The 14,160-nt window shown below is 50.9% G+C and overlaps 1 protein-coding gene and 1 pseudogene across 5 annotated transcripts in view; one reads left to right on the forward strand and one right to left on the reverse strand.

The window, feature by feature from the left end:
- The window catches only part of PCDH1 (protocadherin 1), a 371,266-nt gene that overhangs the window by 220,406 nt on the left and 136,700 nt on the right, over positions 1-14,160 (forward strand). The gene's annotated exons all lie outside the window — the stretch shown is intronic.
- On the reverse strand, positions 2,498-3,653 carry LOC148114780 (uncharacterized; annotated as a pseudogene).

Consider the following 14,160-nt stretch of genomic DNA (forward strand, 5'->3'; position numbering starts at 1 on the left):
GGAGAAACCTGGCTCCTGGCTAATCTCCTCTTCCTCGGCCGGCACTTGAGGCAGTGCCAGAGGGGAGGGGCCTGGAGAGGGAGGCCTGGCCGACTCCTTCATGTTCGGAGCCTTCTTCCTCCGATGAGATAGGCTCGGAGGGCGGGGCCACAACAATTACTCACGAAGGGAAGAGATAACTTCTCTCCGCTTCTGGTACTTCAAAGTAAAATGTTCAATAATTACAGAGTAACTTAAGTCCAAATATAATCCAGCAAAGCGTATAGCAAAAGTCCGGCAATGCAGAATGGCGTGGAAGCTTTCAGCTTTGTTCGTCACAAGGCTTGATTGGCCACCACACTCCCTTTTATATCCTGTGGGGTGTGGTCCAGTGACTCAGCCTAATCTCTGGCACGCCTCCTCTTTTGTTGTGTGCGCTTATCTCTCCGACGCTGGCGTGGATCCAGCCAAGACTCATCCCCGTCACTGTCCAACTGTGCCTGCGCGGGGATACCTGGCTCCTGGCCAATCTCTTCTCCGTCGGGAGACACCTGAGGCATTGCCAGAGAGGAGGGTCCTGGAGAGGGAGACCCAGCCAACTCCTCTCCTTCCCTTTCGGAGCCTTCTTCCTCCGATAAGACGGGCTCGGGGGTCAGAGACACAACACTATCCCCCACCGCAGGGCCCTTCCCCCGCGTCTGACAGTCGGGATGTGGTCAGGACAGAAACTGTTTGTGAAAGGCCCGTACCAGGTCAGGGGCATGAACGGAAGACGTATCCACCCAGGAGAAATCCCTGGGCCCATATCCCTTCCAAGCGATGAGGTATTGGAAACACCCCTTCAGACAACGGGAGTCCCAGATGCTGTCCACCTCGTATGTCGTGGAGTCGTCCTTGTCGACTGGGGATGGGGCAGGAGTCGTCGGACGCCGGAGGTGGCACGCTGGGGCTTCAGAGACCAGAAGGGACCAATGGAAAACAGGGTGGAGCCACATGGAGCGTGGCAGAGTCAACCGGTAGGCCACCGGGTTGATGACCACCTCAACCGGGAAGGGACCAATAAAACGGTGGTCGAGTTTCTTTACCGGCCGGTCCGTGGGGAGGTGTTTCGTAGACAGCCATACCCGGTCTCCCACTTCCAGCAGTGGCGTCGCCCGTCGAGAGCGGTCGGCAACCCACTTGTAGTCCTCCTTCGCCCGGATCAGCTGCCGCCACACCAGCGACTGCTTGCAGTTCCGAGAGGAAGTCCTGGGTCTTGGGAACGGGAATCCGAGATGGTCAGGGGGGAAAGCCCCCCTTTTGGGTGGTATCCCGCATTGGCATGGAACGGGGTCATCTGGGTGGAGGTGTGTTGGGAGTTGTTAAAGGCGAACTCCGCCAGGGGAAGGTACTCAGCCCAGTTGTCCTGCTGCTGGTTGACGAAACAGCAGAGGTACTGTTCGAGGATGCCGATGACCTTCTCCGTTCCCCCATCAGTCTCTGGATGGTGCGACAACGATAGGCACACCTGCACCTCCAACGCAGCCATCAGGCTTTTCCAGAAGCGGGCCATGAATTGGGCCCTGCGGTCCGAAACCACCCGGTCCGGCAGGCCGTGGAGGCAGAAGATGTGTTGCAGGAAGAGGCAGGCTGTGGTGAGGGCTGATGGCAGTCCACGGCACGGGATAATGGCATGGCACACCATTTTTGTGAGCGTATCCAACACCACGAGGACAGTTGTGAACGTAGCGAACGGTGGCAGGTCCGTCAGGAAGTCCATGGAGATGGCTCCCCACGGTCTCTCCAGTGTTGATCTGTCCCCGTACCCACACACACACCCACACAGCCAGTCGAGGGTTAAGGAAACACTTTGGAACGCACCCAGGTCTTATCTCCGACTTGGCAGCGATAGACACACCGTCTGCCAAGTGACTTTATTTTCAAAGTAAGACAGAAAGATAAATACTCAAGAGTCCAAATGTTCGACACTTTAAATCTTTCTCTCAGCAGCTCCGGACGAGGCTTTAGTGACTATCCAAGGTTTGCTTTGTTCGTCACAAAAGATCCTTGACCACTACCCTCTATTATATAGTCTCTGGGGTGTGGTCCAGTGACTCAGTTCTAATCCCTAGCACGCCTCCCAAGCTGCTGCAAACGTTTATCATGCCTTCGGAGGCGTGCGACCAGGAATGATGTTTCATTATCACTTTGATTTGAATCAGCTGTCTCTTCTCCCTCGGCCGGCACTTGAGACAATGCCAGAGGGGAGGGGCCTGGAGAGGGAGGCCTGGCTGACTCCTCTTCCTCATGCTCGGAGCTTTCTTCCTCCGATGGGACAGGCTCAGAGGGCGGGGCCGCAACAAGTGTCGGCAGCAGTTGGAGGAGTTCAGGAGGTGGGCCGGGCGCAGCTTTGGCCTGTCAGCACGTCACACAGGACGTCACGTACATGTGCACGTCATGCCGTACCCGAGGCCACCAAAAAGTTCGTGTCACTAGGTTGAGGGTTTTAAAGAAACCGAAGTGTCCTGCCGCGGGATTGTCATGGCACTGGTTCATGACAAGGGCTCGGAGTGGACTCGTGGGCACGTACAACCGGCCCCGGTGATTCAACAAGCCCTCCTCCAAAGTCCATGGGGACGCGGGGCCGACTTCCGCTTTCCGCTGCTGCGACCAGTCATCCCGGCACTGCGCTTCCAGCACCTGAGCCCGCAAGTCCGTCGGTTCCTGGACCGCGGCCAAGGATTTCGCTGGCAGCACCGTCCGTGGGGGAAGGGAGTCCTTAGAGTAAAAGTACTCTGGCTTGCGGGATAGAGCATCTGCTCTCTGGTTGTGGCTGCTCAGAATGTAGGTGACGTGGAAGTTGAACCGGGCGAAAAACAACGACCATCGGATCTGCCGCTGGTTCAACTTCCTGGCTGTTGTGAGGTGCTCCAGGTTCCGATGGTCCGTCCGCACCTCCACCTGGTGTCGGGCCCCCTCGAGGTGATGCCGTCAAGCCTCGAACACGGCCTTGATAGCCAGCAACTCCTTTTCCCAGATGGTGTAGTTGCGCTCGGAAGGATTGAGTTTCCGTGAGTAATAAGCGCAGGGAAAAAGAGTGCTGCCATCCACCAGGGCCTGTAGCAGCACCGCCCCAGTCGCCACATTGGACGCATCTGTCTCGACCACGAACGGACGATGTGGATTGGGGTGCCTCAGGACAGGCTCTGTGATGAAGGCTCGCTTGAGGATCTCGAATGCCTGCTGCTGCGGCGGCCCCCACTGGAACAGGTCCTTCTCTTGCGAAGGAGTTGGGTCAGCAGCAAGGTCAGGGTGACAAAGTCTGGGATGAAAGTCCGGTAGTAGTTGGCGAACCCCAGCAGACGCTGGACGTCCTTCACCTGACGAGGGGGTTCCCAACTGCACAAGGCCTCCACCTTGCACGGGTCCATAGCGATGCCTTCGGGGGAGATGATGTGCCCAAGGAACTCTATGGAAATCTGGAAGAAGTAACATTTCTCCAACTTCACATAGAGTTGGTGCTCCCGCAGGTGCTGTAGGACCTGGCGGACATGCTGCAGGTGGCTTTCCTGGGTCTGGGAATAGATAAAAATGTCATCTAGGTATATAATCACAAACTGGTCCAACATGTCCCGGAAAATGTCATTCATTAGGTGCTGGAAGACTGTGGGGGCGTTGGTCAACCCGAACGGCATGACGGTGTACTCGAAGTGGCCATATCAGGTGCCAAACGCCGTCTTCCACTCGTCCCCCTCTTGCACGCACACCAGGTTGTAGGCCCCTCGGAGATCGAGCTTGCTGAAGATTGAGGCCTCCCGCAACCTCTCCATCAGCTCCGGGATGAGTGGCAGGGGGTAGCAATTCCGCACCGTGATGACATTCAAGCGCCGGTAATCGCAGCACAGGCGTAAGTCCCCCGTCTTCTTCTTCACAAGGAGGACCGGGGCTGAGAGAGGGGAGGACGAAGGCCGGATGAACCCTCAGGCCAGGTTCTTGTCCAGAAAGTCCCGTAGGGCGGCCAACTCGGGCTCCGACATGGAATACAGGCGTCCCGCGGGCAGTGGCGCTTTGGGGATCAGGTCCACCGAGCAGTCGTAGGGTCAGTGCGGGGGTAGTCGGTCCGCCTCCTTTTCGCTGAACACATCGGCAAAGGGCGTCAGCTCAGGAGGCACGGAGACGGCCGGGGTGGAGACATCCTGGCCGGCACAGGTGTGGCGGAGGTGGTCGATGCACTGCAGGCTCGGGAACGAGATGGCATTTCTCGACCATGCTACCTGCGGATCGTGGGCCTGAAGCCAGGCCATCCCCAGGACCAATGGGAAATGGAGGTCTGCCGTCACATAGAATTGGATCGCCTCCTCGTGTGTCCCAATGACGAGGCGCAAGGGCTGGGTAGCGAATTTGATGGGCCCCGCCACGAGTTCCCACCCATCGATAGTCTTGACCCTCAACGGAGGGTCCACCGGAACCAAGGGGACCTTAAAATGGGCCACAAATGCCTGGTTCATGAAGTTCGTCGTGGCCCCCGAGTCCACCAGCGCATGCACCTGAAGCCCCTCCGACCGGTTGGCCAACAAAACCCTGGTGTCCAGAATCAGGTGCCGAGGGGTCTCACAGTCCACAGCCGCCGACTCCGGCAGGGCATGGCTACGTGCCTGGCCCAGGGTTTCCCCTAGGCCAGGTCTGCCCTGTTTCCCGGCTGGTCACGCCGAGATTCTGGAACAGGCTTGAGTGCCCCACTTCGCTTCCTGGGACACGAGGCGGCAAAATGTCCAGCCTCTCCGCAATAGAGGCACAATCCCCCTTGGCGTCTCCGCATCCGCTCCTGGGCCATCAGGTGCGGTCTGGTTGCTCCGAGCTCCATGGGCTCCTCAGCCGTCGCCACAAAACGCGGGGTGGCCCGGGGCGCTGTCAGTGCGGGTCGCGAGGGTGCAGAAGCTGCCAGTGGTTCCTGGAGGGGCCGACGAGGCCGTTGCCGTTGGAGGCGGGCATCGATACGCAGGCATTGGGTCACCAGCGCGTCGAGGATCTGAGGCACCTCCACCCGAACCAGTTCGTCCTGCAGCTCGTCTGAGAGGCCATCCTGGAAGGCATCCATCAGCGCTGCCTCATTCCAAGCCGAGTCCTGGCCTAGAAGTCGGAATTCAGCGATATAGTCCTGCAGGGGGCGCTTCCCTTGATGGAGGTCCTTAATGTGACTAGCTGCCGTCTGAATCTGAAGGGGATCCTTGTACATCACGCGCAGGTATTGCAAAAAGCCCTGATAGTCCAAGAGCAATGGGCTATTTTGTAGCAACAGGGGCGTGGCCCATCGGGCGGCAGAACCAGAAAGGAAGCTAATCACGAATGCCACCCAAGCCCGGTCATCCGGAAAATCCTCCGGCCTCATCATCATAAACAGTTGGCATTGTCCCATGAAGGCCGGGAACATCTCCGGCTGCGCAGAAAACCTATCTGGCACGTTCACTGGGCATCTTCGACGGGGAGGAGGAGGAGGAGGGAGAGCTGCAAGAGCATTCCCCAAACCAAGTTGGGCGGTTAATTGTGCTACCTGCTGCTGCAAAAGCTGATTGTCAGCTTGCAGCTGCTGTAGCTGTTGGTCCATCTTGGTGAAAAGATGGGTTAACGTTCTGGTGACGAACAAGATCTTATGTCCCTGTCCCACACGCACACACACCAACAAACGTCCAAGAGTTAAAAACCAAACCAGCCAACAAAATCCTTATGATAACGGAACTTGGCAGCAACCTAGTGGCTGCCTGCCAAGAGTTTATTACTCACGAAGGGAAGAGATAACCTCTCTCCGCTTCTGGTACATCAAAGTAAAATGTCCAATAATTACAGAGTAACTTAAGTCCAAATATAATCCAGCAAAGCCTATAGCAAAAGTCTGGCAATGCAGAATGGTGTAGAAGCTTTCAGCTTTGTTCGTCACAAGGCTTGACTGGCCACCACGCTCCCTTTTATACCCTGTGGGGTGTGGTCCAGTGACTCAGCCTAATCTCTGGCACGCCTCCTCTTTAGTTGCGTGTGCTTATCTCTCCGACGCTGGTGTGGATCCAGCCAAGACTCATCCCCGTCACTGTCAGACTGCGCCTGCGCGGAGATACCTGGCTCCTGGCCAATCTCTTCTCCATCGGGAGACACCTGAGGCATTGCCAGAGAGGAGGGTCCTGGAGAGGGAGGCCCGGCCAACTCCTCTCCTTCCCTTTCGGAGCCTTCTTCCTCCGATAAGACGGGCTCGGGGGTCGGGGCCACAACAGGTGGCCTTTAGGAGGCAAGTGGATGGGGAATAACAGGCTTCGACTCAACCCTTCCAAGACCAAGTGGCTGTGGCTTCTGGCGTCCGATATAGCCAGCTGGTGCCAATGCTGGCTATTGGGGGGTGAATCATTGGCCCCCACGGAGAGGGCTCGCAACTTGGGCATCCTCCTGGATACATGGCTGTCTTTGGAAGAGCATATGACGGCCGTGGCCAGGGGGGCTTTTCATCAGGTTCGCCTGATTCGCCAGTTGCGGCCCTTTCTGGATCGGGACTCCTTACGCACAGTCACTCAGGCGCTTGTCACTTCCCGCCTGGACTACTGCAATGCTCTCTACATGGGGCTCCCCTTGAGGAGCACCCGGAGGCTCCAACTGGTGCAGAATGCGGCTGCGCAAGGGATTATGGGAGCAAGAGGGCGCTCCCATGTGATGCCTCTCCTGCGCGAGTTGCATTGGCTTCCAGTGGTCTTCCGGGTGCGCTTCAAGGTGTTGGTTACCACCTTTAAAGCGCTCCATGGCATCGGACCTGGGTATTTGTGAGACCGCCTTCTGCCGCCGATAGCCTCCCACCGACCAGTACGCTCCCACAGAGAGGGACTCCTCAGGGTGCCGTCAGCCGTGCAATGTCAGCTGGCGACCCCCAGGGGGAGGGCCTTCTGTGTGGCAGCACCTGCCCTCTGGAACGATCTGCCCCCGGAGATACAAAGGATACCAGATCTCCGGGCCTTTCGCCGTGCCCTAAAAACTTTTCTTTTCCATCAAGCAGGGCTGGCGTGAAACCCGCCCCCCCTTTTTAGCTCTTTTTAGTTTTTTAGCTTTTTAAGTGTAAATTGGGTTTTAATTGGATTGTTTTAAATTGTGGGCCAAAGCTGTATAATTCTTTTAATTGATTTTAAATTTTGTATTGGTATGTTTTCTATCCTTGGCTGTGCACCACCCTGAATCCAATAGGAGAAGGGCGGTATATATAAATTGAATTAATAATAATAATAATAATAATAATAATAATAATAATAATAATAATAATAATAATAATAAGTACTCCAGAGTTTTCATAGTGCCGGGGGGATTTAGGACCAGACTGCTCCCACCCATAGGGGACAGGCTGGCTTTGGTATGTCCCATTCCTGGATGCTCTCGATCCAGCTCTAGGGAGAATGGGCATTAGTCCTGCCTGAACACCATTTCTAGTAGAGCTGGAAGAGAGCATCCAGCCCTACCCTTACTAACGTCTGGTCCATAGTCTGGGAGGGGCTACTATTTTGCAGGTCACAAGCCTATTCATCGCTACGCCTTCATTGAACTGGGGAATCACCAGACGAGGGAGGAGTGACCATAGACGCAAATAAAGATCACATGCTTAGTCTCCATGCAGAAGAAGAATAGAGCTATACCCCATTCCTGGATGCTCTCTTTCAGCTCTACTAGAAATGGCATTCAGATAGGACCAGCGCCCATTTTCCTTTTTTTAATCTACTTACAGTATCTCTGTTTGACATAGTCAGTCAATCAGCTTCCGCAACAAATTTAAATATTCTTTCCCACAAACATATATATCTATTTAATTTAAAAAGAAAGGGGCACGATGGCTCAGCAGTTAAAGACACTGGGCTTGTCGGCTGGACAGTTGACAGCCCAAGTTCAAAACCCGAGTGCTGTGCAACAGGGTGAGTTCCTGTTATTTGCCACAGCTCCTGCCCACCTAGCAGTTTGAAAGCTAGGTGGGCAGAAACCTCACATGCAAATGTGAGTAGATGAATAGGTACTACTTTGGTGGAATGATAACAGGATTCCATGCACCACATGACCACAGAAGCATCTTTGGACAACACTGGCTCCCTGGACTGAGAAATGGGAGATGAGCACCCTCCCCCCCCCAGAGTTGAACATGACCGGACAGGGGAAACATTTATCTTTTTCAATTCAAAAAGTACTTAGAATAAGGCAGTATTCCAAACCTAGCTATCCCTTTAGTCTGCTTTTTAACTTTTTATTCAAAAACCCTGGTAAGCTTTTTGCATTTAATTTTTTTAAATCATTCTAACTAATTTCTTCCTTTTTACTTTAATCATTCTTGGTTTGAATGTATACTCACTCAGGTCGCTTTAAGTGTTCTGCTGCTCTGAAGTTCTCTTCACATTTTGAATTTGCTCTATTTGCTTTAGAAATTGGATTGGGCAAACCCAATGTCCTTTCATATAAATTTTGTGTGAAGATGTATGCTTGGTGTCTTCTTCCGTGGCTCCCAGCTTAAAGGTTGCCTGCAGGTCCAGATTTGTTACCTCCCCCCCGTGGGTGATCTCATGGCTTGTCTGGAGAAACTTTGTTAGCTCAGACATTTTATCTGGCTATTGGTCTTTGCCCTTGTATCATTCCTGCTGTTTCATGGAGTTATGTTAGTTTACCATGTTCTCTCCCAGAAATCTCCCCATAGTATAGCTTCTGACAGGCTGTTCCACTTCTTTGGCTAAAAGACAGATGCAAAATAGGAATTAAGGAATGTAGCATTCTCCCTGTTGTCCATCACCATCTTGCCATCTTCTGAAGCCAATGGACTAATTGAGTTTTCTTTTTTGTTATTTTTGGCTTTAAATCTAAGCCTTAGCCTTAACTAATCCTTACAAATTTGGGCTCTCTCCCGATATTCTTTTTTTTAATCTTCTCTTTTTTCTATTTTTTTAAAACATCCTTTTCTTTTCTCAGTGAGCTCTTGATGTAATCAGTTCAGTTTCATCCTGTTTTTATTAATTTTTAGTATTGGTTGTGTTTGGACCTTAAGTATCTTAAGTTTTCAAAATTTCTCAACCCTCTTGAGCTGTTTTTTTGTTCTGTTCAGGAGACTCAGCAGACAGATTTGTTGTACTTGCCAGGTCTGCCTCCAGCCCAAACCATATATAGTATTCAACATATACAGTATATAGATCCATGAGGGCGAACCTGTGGCACATGTAGCCATATCAGTGGGCACGCGAGCTCAGCTCCAGCGTGCATGTGCATGCCGGCCAGCTGATTTTTGGGCCTTCTGGGCCCAGCAGAAGTAGGGAAACCTGGCTCCAGAGCCTTTCTGGTAGTCTTGGGAGGGCGAAAATGGCCTCCCCCCCCCCGGAGGCCCTCCAGCGGCCAGAAACTGCCCATTTTCCAACTTCTGGTGGGACTGGAAGGCCCGTTTTTTGCTGTCCCCAGCCTCCAGAGCCTCTCTATGAGTCTGGGGAGGACAAAAACAGCCTTCTCCACTGGAAGTTGGCCTCTGGAAGTCTGGCCTCTGGAAGGCTTCCGGGGGGGTGGGGAGGGCGAAAACAGATTCCTAGAGAGGCTCTGGAGCCAGGTGAGAGAGAAAAACGGGCCTACCGGGCCATCGCGTGCCAGGAGGGGGGGGACCGGGGGGATCATGTGCACATGCGCAGGATGCATAGAATTATGGGCATGGGCATATGCATGTGCGAACACCCCCTCCCCCGCTCTCCCCTTCTGGCATGCGATGGCAAAAAGGTTAACCATCACTGATATAGATAATATATAAAATTGTGATCAAGCAGCGTAATAGATATAAGGAAACATAAAAAATAGTATAAAGCATATAATGTATCTATTTTTTAATAAAGCACACAAATGACTATACCTTGATCAAGTGTAATGAATATCCAGGGTGAGTTATGTTATGTGCTGTGCATTCAGATTTCATTAATTAGGTTTATTACACTATATTATTGTAGTATAATTTTCTGTTCATTTTTTCCTTATTGTAGGTAGACCTTGAATTGTGGCCATAATGGAAGCTGCCCATCACGGTCGTAACTTGTGACAGTCCTAAAATGACTGAACCAATTTATGACCTTTTTGCATTGCTTATTAAACAAATCACTATGGCCCTTAAGTGAATCTGTGGTCATTTTGACACAACCATCATAAAACATGGTCACATGTCCATGGGGCACTACAAATGGCTTTAAATGTGGCCTTGTTGCCAAGTGCTGTAATGCAGTCATGTGACTGCAGTACATCCCCCCCCCCGATAGTAGGTAATAAGAACTACATGTACTCTGATTGTTGATCAAATAAATGTTTATTTGTTTGTCTCTGTTAAACTAATCTTTGAGAACACCTAGAGAATTAGATTCTGGATTGGGGTGTCAAACTGGCAGCCCACGGGCCAGATGCATCACATGCAGGCCACACCCATCCCGGATCCACAAAGATAAAAATCATTGCAATATGTCATGATATATCACATGACGCAATTGAGTTTGACATCCGTGTTCTAGATGACAGACTGGTGAAGAGAGAATGTCCCTATCTTCAATAAAGAGAAGAAGGAAGACCTGGGAAGTTACATTCTTATTGGTATGACATAATCCTGAAGCAGATTTTTAAATAGCCTGTTTTTGAGCAGCTGGATAAGAATGCAAGAGTTAACAAGAGCCAGTGTGATTTGTGGGGAAAAAACCATACCTAAATAATTACGTCCTTTTCTTGACAAACCTTATAAACTGGGAATGCTATGAATATAACATAATCTCAGGAATCCTTTATTAAAAGACTTTGTACAGAGGCTGGATAGCTCTGTCCAAAAGGTTCTAACAGATCCTGTACCAAGCAAGGCAAGGCAAGATGGCTCCTGAAGTCCATTCCTATAATTCACTGTTTCTTTTTTTCATTTGTTGTTGTTATTAAAATTTGTTATTGCTGCCACTGCAGTAGACTCTGATTCAAAATCAAAATAAAACATATAAAACAAAATGGCAGCCTGTAGTAAAAGCTTCCGTAACAATAAAAATATGATAGGCACCCCAAAACACCTTAACTCCAGGCCTAGGAACAAGCTCAAAGAGAGTGGATATTCTCTATATCTTTGAGGGGAAGGCTGTTCCAGAAGCAGGGCCAGCAAAGGGGAAGGCATACTTCCTCAGTTCCACAATATGACAATGTTTAATTGAGGGGACCTGGAGCTCACACACTCTGCCTGAATGTTTGGGGCAGGTAGAAACAATTGGAGATAGGTGGTCCCTTAGATAACAATCAGCATCTTTTATTGCATCCAGAGAGCCACTAGTAACTAATGCAGCTTATATAGCAACAGTAAAAATGGTTATTGCTCATGCCACTGCATTTTAAGCCTTCTGTAGCTTCCTGATGGTCTTCAAAGACAGTCCTATTAGACTGCATTGCAATAGTTCAATTGTGATGTGACCATATTTTGGGTGACCATCTGAAGGGCCTCCTGATCAAGTAAAGGGCTCAACTGACATCAAGATGAACTATGCAAAATGTTCTCACGGACACAGCTATGATTCACTCTTCAGGCATAAGTCCAGGAGGACCCCCAAACTGAGCACCAGTCTCAAATGGGAAAGTACAACTCTACCAAGGGGCCAAAAGCCACAGACATTCAGTCGTATCTGGAGTTGGCCACTCTGTTTCTTTCCATCTAGACCAGGGGTGTCAAACACAAGACCTGCAGGCTGGATCCAGCCCATGATGTGGTCAGATCCAGCCTGCATGGCTGTCCTGGAAAATGTAAGGGGCTAGCCCACGTGGCTTTGGCCCTGTCTACCCAATGTGAAGAGGAAACATCAGACCAGCATGGCTTTGGCCCGGTCTATCCAGTGTGAAGAGGAAACATTCCAGCTGTCAACCCATGAAGCTTTCCTGATCTGCTCCTGAATTGCCATAGGCAGGGGGATGGGAAATTGTGCCTCGCAGCTGCACCGAGGAATTCACACCTCAGTCAAAATAAAACACATCCTAGCCGCCCAAAGTCAAGGCCATCTCCATGGAGACCTGCAACGGCTGGAGGGAGTGACTTCTGCGATCCACGAAATTGCTATATTGGGGAATGTGACTGGTGACACACCCTGGGGGGAGGAGGCAACAGGGTCAGAAGCAAGGCGCGAACTGGGTGATGTCAGAGTTGGCTTCACTTAGTTTGTGCTGACATGGCGCTTCTAATAACTAGATTTTTCTTGCTAAATGGTTTGGGACTCCTGCTTCCATTAGGGCATCAGTCGGAATCTTGACATCAAGCCAACACTCCAAAAACTAACCAAAAATGACTGGGATTCCTGAGTCCCAGACTCTCCACTTGCTCTCCGATACCTGGGGTGCATAGAGAGAAACTCAGGTCACCATGGCAGAGGGTGGAATCTCTGAAGAAAGCCCGCTCCTGGCAACCCAGAAGGAAGCAGATCTTGTTCCCTGCCTGGGAACTCCAAAAACCAGCAGTCCAATCGGAACCCAAGTGCAGCCATCTCTGACTATGGAAATTGAAATGCCCAAGATGCCTGCCTCAGCGACAGAAGCAGAAAGGGATGAGTATTGGTGGGAAAAAGTCCCTAAAGCGGCCAAGGTTGAATTCCCCTACCCATTGTCTGGGACAACCCATAAGCGAGCTAGAAAGATTGAAGTGGATGGAGGAGTGGGAAGAGGTCAGAAGAGGCTCACTGCTCAACAGATTGTCCCATCAAAATCATCCCCGGTGTCAAGCTTCCCAAACCCAAACTGTATGCCATGGTGCCCCGGGAAATGAAAGAAATGCGCAAGTACATAGACAAAAACATAGCAAGAGGGTTCATTTAGCTGGCCAAGCCATGAGTCACAGCCCCAGTCCTATTTAAAGAGAAAAAAGATAAAACTATGAGATAAAGCTAAATTTCAGGGGGATCAACGGTGTGTGCATGCACAACCTATATCCCCTCCCTCTTATGAAGGACATGCGGTCCAACTTAGCCAAAGACAAGGTCTTCACTAAACTAGACTTCAGAGAAGCATATTACCGAGTCCGAATCAGGGAGGGAGACGAATGGAAAACAGTCTTCAACTGCCCCCTAGGAAGCTTTCAATTCAAAGTAATGCCTTTCGGGTTGCTGGGGCCCCCAGCGGTGTTTATGCAGTTAATAAACCAAGTGCTGCACGAGCACCTGTATAAGGGGGTCCCCATATACCTGAACGACATCCTCATCTTTACTGAGACCATAGAGGACCACATACCCTTAGTCCGCCAGGTGTTTGAAAAGCTTTTGGCCGCAAATTTATACGTCAAGCTGTCAAAATGCAAATTTCATCACTCACAGCTAGACTATCTGGGCTATCAAACAAAGGGATAGAGATGGACCCAGCCAAAGTATAATCCATCCTAGAGTGGCAGCCCCCTTGCACCCGCAGACAGTTACAAAGTTTCCTGGGATTCGCAAACTTTTACAGGCAATTCATCCCCTCCTTTGTGAAAATTGCCAGACCCATGACAGACCTTCTAAAAATAGGAAGTCCAGGGACGAAGCCCAGGACAACCCCTACACTGGGATCTAACTTGCCAAAAAGCATTTGAAACATTAAAGAGGTTTTTTGCAAAAGAACCTGTACTGAAACATCTCGACCCTGAACAACCTTTCGTCGTCCAAGCAGATGCCAGTGATGTGGCGGTAGGAGCCATTTTACTCCAAAGAAATTGCAATGGAAAACTACAGACTTGTGCCTATACCTCTCATAAACTCACTGACATGGAAAGGTAGTATGGGAAAAGGAGGCTTTTGCTGTAAGATGGGCACTACTAACCTGGTGCCACCTTTTGGAAGGGGGGAAGAAACCGTTCGAAGTCTGGACTGACCATAAGAATCTGGAGGCCCTAGGACCCCGCAGAAACTATTGCCCAAACAAGCCCACTGGGCTCAATATTTCAACTGATTCAATGTTGTGCTAAAACACATCTCGGGGGGAGGAATTTCCTAGCTGACCCCCTCTCCTGCATGCCCCAATACAAATGAGGGCAGGAGTAGGTAGTAGACGCCATCATTCCCCTTCCCCAAGCCACGGCCCAAGTGACCACCCATCAACAAAGCCGCAACTGGTTAAGGCCAGCTCACAGGTGATTTAACTGCAAAACTCAAAACTGAACTGGTAGCAGACCCCTGGTTCCACAACAACCAACACATCATGAAAAAAAGG

Source organism: Pantherophis guttatus, chromosome 3 (assembly GCF_059756535.1).
Source record: "Pantherophis guttatus breed Tessera chromosome 3, ASM5975653v1, whole genome shotgun sequence".
Lineage (NCBI taxonomy): Eukaryota > Metazoa > Chordata > Lepidosauria > Squamata > Colubridae > Pantherophis > Pantherophis guttatus.